At 39.7% G+C, this 7,481-nt stretch overlaps 2 pseudogenes; one reads left to right on the forward strand and one right to left on the reverse strand.

The window, feature by feature from the left end:
• Nucleotides 1–4,233: 4,233 nt before the first annotated feature.
• LOC134947286 (5S ribosomal RNA) lies at nt 4,234–4,352 on the reverse strand (annotated as a pseudogene).
• A 784-nt stretch (nt 4,353–5,136) lies between these two features.
• On the forward strand, nt 5,137–5,255 carry LOC134945997 (5S ribosomal RNA; annotated as a pseudogene).
• The last annotated feature ends 2,226 nt before the right edge of the window (nt 5,256–7,481 follow it).

Consider the following 7,481-nt stretch of genomic DNA (forward strand, 5'->3'; position numbering starts at 1 on the left):
GAGGAAATACATATGTGGACTGATCACTGCTTTCTTATTTAAACCTTTAAAAAAAATATATGGACATATACCTACAACATGTTGTGGATTAATCGTGTTGAGTTTTCAAAGTGATAATAATGAAAAATAATAAAAAACACAGAAATAATAATGTTTACATTTTTTTTTAATTATTCTCTGACAAGAGTGTGCGCTAATTTCATTAACCCCAGTCTGATATGTACCAAAAACCACCAGAAGAGTTTTGCAATAAATTAGCTTTTTAATTTTCTATCAATATAATTTTTCTTTAAAACTAGTAACATAGGTGGTCATTCCGAGTTGTTCGCTCAGTAAATTTTTTCGCATCGCAGCGATTTTCCGCTTAGTGCGCATGCGCAATGTTCGCACTGCGACTGCGCCAAGTAAATTTGCTATGCAGTTAGGTATTTTACTCACGGCTTTTTCTTCGTTCAGGCGATCGGAGTGTGATTGACAGGAAGTGGGTGTTTCTGGGCGGAAACAGGCCGTTTTATGGGCGTGTGTGAAAAAACGCTACAGTTTCTGGGAAAAACGTGGGAGTGGCTGGAGAAACGAAGGAGTGTCTGGGCGAACGCTGGGTGTTTTTATGACGTCAAACCAGGAACGACAAGCACTGAACTGATCGCAGATGCCGAGTAAGTCTGGAGCTACTCAGAAACTGCTAAGAGGTGTGTAATCGCAATTTTGAGAATCTTTCATTCGCAATTATAAGAAGCAAAGATTCACTCCCAGTAGGCGGCGGCTTAGCGTGTGCAATGCTGCTAAAAGCAGCTTGCTAGTGAACAACTCGGAATGAGGGCCATAGTTCTTCTAAAAATATCACATGTATATAAGCAAGAGTATCACATGAATAAAAACTCATACGTAAAGAACAATCTACTAATATTCTTTGCACAATTATGTTGGCAAACGTGGGGTGTCCTTTTTCAATAATATATAACCTGTTTTGTAGATCACAGGTATTTATAATGGGCCCATTGTAGTTGATAATTGAAAAAAATGTTCCTGAAATAGATATATATAGTGGCACCACTGCAACATGAATATATATTCGTATAAGTATACGGAGGCTTTAATCTCTATATACCTGTGGCTGGGAAATCAGCAGCGAAGTCAAGTTGTTAGAGCATGCGCATAATCCGAGACTGCGCTCGGTATCTCAACACTATATAGTAGTAGGTGGCGTAGACCTCCTCATTTGATCCCCAGGCACGCCACGCCAGTGGCTAGGTACAGTATGTCCCAATTGTGATTCCGCCTGAGTCCCAGTGCCGGTGTGTGGCTGCAACTCCAAACATGCCGATGATGAGTACTGGTTTCTCCTGCAGGGGGGCTGGGACCCCTCAATAATCAGCAGTGGATAGTTGAATACCTCCTTAGCAGTGGCAGCTTTCAGTAATTACAAGCAGAGTAACAGCAGCAAACATTCTCTAACCAGTTTCGCTCCTATATGTTGGAGCTTTTTCAATACTTATCTGATACAGCTGATATATACATTTTTTTAAATCCTTTTTTTATATTTTATAAGGAATAAAAATTTACTTAATTCAAAGTTCTTTTCCATTATTTTTTTCTCAAGTTTTCTGTTTCAATGCAACATTTTATTGAATCAATTGAGGTTAATTGTGCCTCAGCTGTGAGCCCTAAGCAGCAGGTTCCAGCTATAAGGTCTGCCATGGGTTTTACTTTCCAGTGCTGATCCACCTCATGCACTGATTACAGACGTAGCCATCAGACTAAAAGGGGAGATGTATCAGGGTTTGGAGAGAGATAAATTGGAGAAATTGCCCAAAGCACCCATTCAGAATATCGCTGTCATTTCAAAGACTGTGCTAGATAAATGGCAGACTTGGTTTCCTTTGGTTTTGCCAGGGATGCACAACTTGCCTATATTTGGAGACAGGGGACACTATTCTTCACCCCCATTCTGGCTGAAAAATGAAGATTAACCATGCACTCACTTACGTGTACGTCAACATTTGTGGTTTATTGTATTTGCTGCCCCTGTGGTTTATGTTATGTTGGAAAGACCACTTGTCAGTTCAGGGAGCGAATGGCACAACACAGGAGTGCCATAAAATTGATTCTGGAAGGAAAGGCGGTAGACCAACCGGTGGCTAAGCCTTTTACATGACTGAAGCATAATCTCGCATCTTTACGTTGCAAAATGCTGGATCAGGTACTGGAAAACAAAAGAAGGGGAGACAGAGCCAAGACCCTGCTGCAACTTGAAGCACACTGGATATAATGCTTAAATACAGTTGCTCCTTTTGATCTCAATGAAATGCTTTCCCTTAACTGCTTTACTTAAACTTGTTTTTGTTCCCCTAACGGCTCCAATTATTATTATCATAGTGTATGCTTTGCATTCTTTTCTCTCTGTCTGCCTATTTCTTGTAATAATGAGATGCTTATATGATATAATGTTGCAGATTTATAGTAATACTATAGCTATTGTATACTGTGTTGCTTATTCTGCCATCTATAGATATTTTGTTAGATACTTATATTACTTCAATTGGGATACGACTTTTTATTTAATCCATGGCCTCCCGATTGTTACCCAGTTTCCTTGGTGATGGTGACATCATTCAGTAGCAGCGTCCTGTGTAGATGACATCAGTGGAAGCTCACTGTGGTGGGTAGTCACTGATTCGTGCACTGGGTGTCTTCTTCTTATAAAGGTATGTTTGTTTGGATGTTTTTAATGCCTGACAACGATTCTAATAAATCGAAACGCTGCTAATCCCGGGGTCCACTGCCTGTGATTCCATGTTACAGTCCTGAGAGTGCCGCCTGTTTACACATAGATATATATGGGCAGGGCCGAAACTAGGCTTGCTCTCACCCAGGGTAAATTTGCGCCCGCCCCCCAAAAAATAAAAAATAAATAAATAAATAAATAAATAAAATGCTTATAATTAAAATATAATTTTATATATATCTATATATATATCTATATATATATATATATATCTATATATGTTGAAAGCGGGGGAGATGAAGGATATATAGCGACCCTGGTGTCAATACAATAAGTGTATAATTGCCAATGTAAATAAAATAGGTATTTTATTCACGTAATTTAAAAATTTACAGGAAATATATAAAATAATTAAAGGAAAAACATTCTAAAAAATGGGACAATAATAAAACACAAAATGAACTAAAAGCACTTTAAATGAATTGTATAAACTACATTAAAAGTGAGTAAGAGCAAGTATAAGAATTTTTTCTTATCTTAATTGAGGTAGGTATAGGTTCCCAACGCGTTTCGTCTAATGAGACTTCTTCAAAGGGTAAGGGTACAATGAACCTGTGAGTCTATTTATAGCTTGTTATAGCATGGTGGGAGGGTCATATCTTAACAGGGAGTCATGTGATCCAATTAGGTGTATAATACGATTAGTATATTTAAAAATGCAGTCTGAATGTTAACAGTCAGTTTAGGGTCCATAATAAATAAAAACGATTCAGGCTGAGTGGTTTTTGTGTACTTAAAACATGTGAAATGTCCGTTTGTAGTGTAATCACGGCACTTCCGCCACACTTCCGGGGACGGAGGCCGCGATACGTCACTTCCGCCCCACTTCCGCTGCCGTCTGCGCATGCGCCCGCGGCGCTGCGATATCACTCTTTTGGTCCACACAGCAACTTCGTCTGTTGGGGATTGAGGAGTCTTTGTAGTGTGTCCTCTCCCGGCGGCCATATTTGATGGGATTTCAGCTATTCTTTAAATGCATTTGTGGCCATTTTCTAGTAGATTGTTTGGCCCAGCACCCGTCCGGTAGCCATGGTGATCGTTACATATGGAAAAAAACGGATAGATAGTATCAGGAGATCGTCCAAAATCATATGATTAATCTTCCACAGTACAATATCTCATATTATAGGGCTAGTGCAAGTGATTAAATAGCAGTAATAAAATGTAACTAGTAAAGTGCTTGTGCATTAGGTGTGCTGTTTTTACAGGGATGGCTTTAAATGATTGTGCACAGGAGTTAAGGTGACAGTGTTATTGCAGTGTATGGTGTGTAGACAAAGCAATATTATTTCTATGTAAGCCTTTTTTGGGGATTATTATAATATAATATAAATGAAAATATATAATAAATAATAAATTAATAAATATATATAAATAAGATAATAAAAAAAAAAAATACATATATGTATAGAGTGTTTTACCTTTCTCAGGCCTCTATGAATTACTATTTCGTACAGTACCTGATCTTCCCAGTTGGTCTCCCCTACTGGTACTGATCGGGCCCAGCGCTGCTTGGCTTCCAAGATCAGACGTGTTTGGGCATTTCCAGCGTGGTATGACTGTAACTTCGTTGTGCCTTACGGATTCACACTCTATATTTAGTTATTATCCAGTGTATTAAGTGACATATAATGACTAATATAGTGAGATAACTGCACAGGTGGGGTGGGAGTGAGGGGGTGGGGGGGAAGGGGGGGGGGGGAAGGGGGGGGGGGAGAGGGGAGGGGGTGGAATTGTGGAATATAGGATTAAGGATTATATGAACTGCAACACCCAGTCGGTCATATATCTTCTGGAATGTAACTGTGGCAAACAGTACATAGGGAAAACCAAGAGGCCTTTAAAACTAAGAATACAGGAACACGTGAGGAACATTAAGAATAAAGTGGAAACTCACGCTGTCTCCCAACATTTTACCACAACACATAACTCCAACCCAGAAGCCCTTACGTTCAAAGCCATTGAACTGGTGAAAATGGGGGAAAGAGGAGGAGACCTCGCTAATAAACTATCACGCAGAGAAATGTTCTGGATATTCCAACTACAAACATTACAACCAAAAGGATTCAACGACAACTATGAAATCGCCCCATTCTTATAAAATACGGTACTATCTTCCATCCATCAATGTAACTTGAACCACTATGTATATCCACGCCCTTTCACACACAATGTCCCTTTTCCTATCTTCCCCACAATTCCACCCCCTCCCCTCTCCCCCCCCCCCCTTCCCCCCCACCCCCTCACTCCCACCCCACCTGTGCAGTTATCTTGCTATATTAGTCATTATATGTCACTTAATACACTGGATAATAACTAAATATAGAGTGTGAATCCGTAAGGCACAACGAAGTTACAGTCATACCATGCTGGAAATGCCCAAACACGTCTGATCTTGGAAGCCAAGCAGCGCTGGGCCCGATCAGTACCAGTAGGGGAGACCAACTGGGAAGATCAGGTACTGTACGAAATAGTAATTCATAGAGGCCTGAGAAAGGTAAAACACTCTATACATATATGTATTTTTTTTTTTATTATCTTATTTATATATATTTATTAATTTATTATTTATTATATATTTTCATTTATATTATATTATAATAATCCCCAAAAAAGGCTTACATAGAAATAATATTGCTTTGTCTACACACCATACACTGCAATAACACTGTCACCTTAACTCCTGTGCACAATCATTTAAAGCCATCCCTGTAAAAACAGCACACCTAATGCACAAGCACTTTACTAGTTACATTTTATTACTGCTATTTAATCACTTGCACTAGCCCTATAATATGAGATATTGTACTGTGGAAGATTAATCATATGATTTTGGACGATCTCCTGATACTATCTATCCGTTTTTTTCCATATGTAACGATCACCATGGCTACCGGACGGGTGCTGGGCCAAACAATCTACTAGAAAATGGCCACAAATGCATTTAAAGAATAGCTGAAATCCCATCAAATATGGCCGCCGGGAGAGGACACACTACAAAGACTCCTCAATCCCTAACAGACGAAGTTGCTGTGTGGACCAAAAGAGTGATATCGCAGCGCCGCGGGCGCATGCGCAGACGGCAGCGGAAGTGGGGCGGAAGTGACGTATCGCGGCCTCCGTCCCCGGAAGTGTGGCGGAAGTGCCGTGATTACACTACAAACGGACATTTCACATGTTTTAAGTACACAAAAACCACTCAGCCTGAATCGTTTTTATTTATTATGGACCCTAAACTGACTGTTAACATTCAGACTGCATTTTTAAATATACTAATCGTATTATACACCTAATTGGATCACATGACTCCCTGTTAAGATATGACCCTCCCACCATGCTATAACAAGCTATAAATAGACTCACAGGTTCATTGTACCCTTACCCTTTGAAGAAGTCTCATTAGACGAAACGCGTTGGGAACCTATACCTACCTCAATTAAGATAAGAAAAAATTCTTATACTTGCTCTTACTCACTTTTAATGTAGTTTATACAATTCATTTAAAGTGCTTTTAGTTCATTTTGTGTTTTATTATTGTCCCATTTTTTAGAATGTTTTTCCTTTAATTATTTTATATATTTCCTGTAAATTTTTAAATTACGTGAATAAAATACCTATTTTATTTACATTGGCAATTATACACTTATTGTATTGACACCAGGGTCGCTATATATCCTTCATCTCCCCCGCTTTCAACGAATCTTATCCAGGGAATCACCATCCCTGCATTTATTTGAAGGAACCAGCTTGACGCCCCATTAGGTATAGAGGGGAGTGTCTAAAATTGCCAAAAATCCAGTCTTTCAACATATCTGTGTGCATCACAAGTGGCGCAATATTAATCCTTGTTCTCCATATATCTATATATATATCTATATATATATAAAAATCCCACACGTTACACCACAGAGGAGCCTCTTATGCACGTTACACTACACTACAGCCGCTTATGCATGTTACACCACAGAGGAGCTGCGTATACACATTAGATAGATTATATAGGGGGCACACAATCACACATGGTGCAGGTTCCAGGGGAACTCTGACAACCACACACAGACCAGGGGCACATTGACCCAAAAACAGATTGTATATGACCACATTGACACACACACACACACACACACACACACACACACACACACACACACACACGGTATAGGGACCAGATGCACACTGATACACACACAAAATATATAGGGACCAGATGTACACACACACACACACACACACACACACACACACACACTGTATAGGGACCAGATGCACAGTGACACACTGTAAAGGGACCAGATGCACACTGACACACACACTGTATAGGGACCAGATGCACACTGACACACACACACACACACATACTCGTTTTTCTATCCTCATCGGGACATATGTCTGGAACCTTCCTCATGGGGACCTATTCAGGAATACATGCCTCATGAGGACACCCACATAACTGATTTATTTTCGGGGTTAATTAGAGATAGAGGAAACATGTATTCAGCAGCAGATACATTTTATTCAGGAAAGGTTCTCTCTCATTTCAGCAGTAATTCGGTTCTTAATGTAAAACTTAACCGAGAGCCAGTTCCGAGCCTTCAGCGCTTGTCGTTCTGCCCTTAGGCACGCATCACAGTCATTCTTGCCCGGCACCTTGAATGAGCTAATGAACCGAATCATGTGACGTTCAACAGCTTTCACT

Source organism: Pseudophryne corroboree, chromosome 7 (genome assembly GCF_028390025.1).
Source record: "Pseudophryne corroboree isolate aPseCor3 chromosome 7, aPseCor3.hap2, whole genome shotgun sequence".
Lineage (NCBI taxonomy): Eukaryota > Metazoa > Chordata > Amphibia > Anura > Myobatrachidae > Pseudophryne > Pseudophryne corroboree.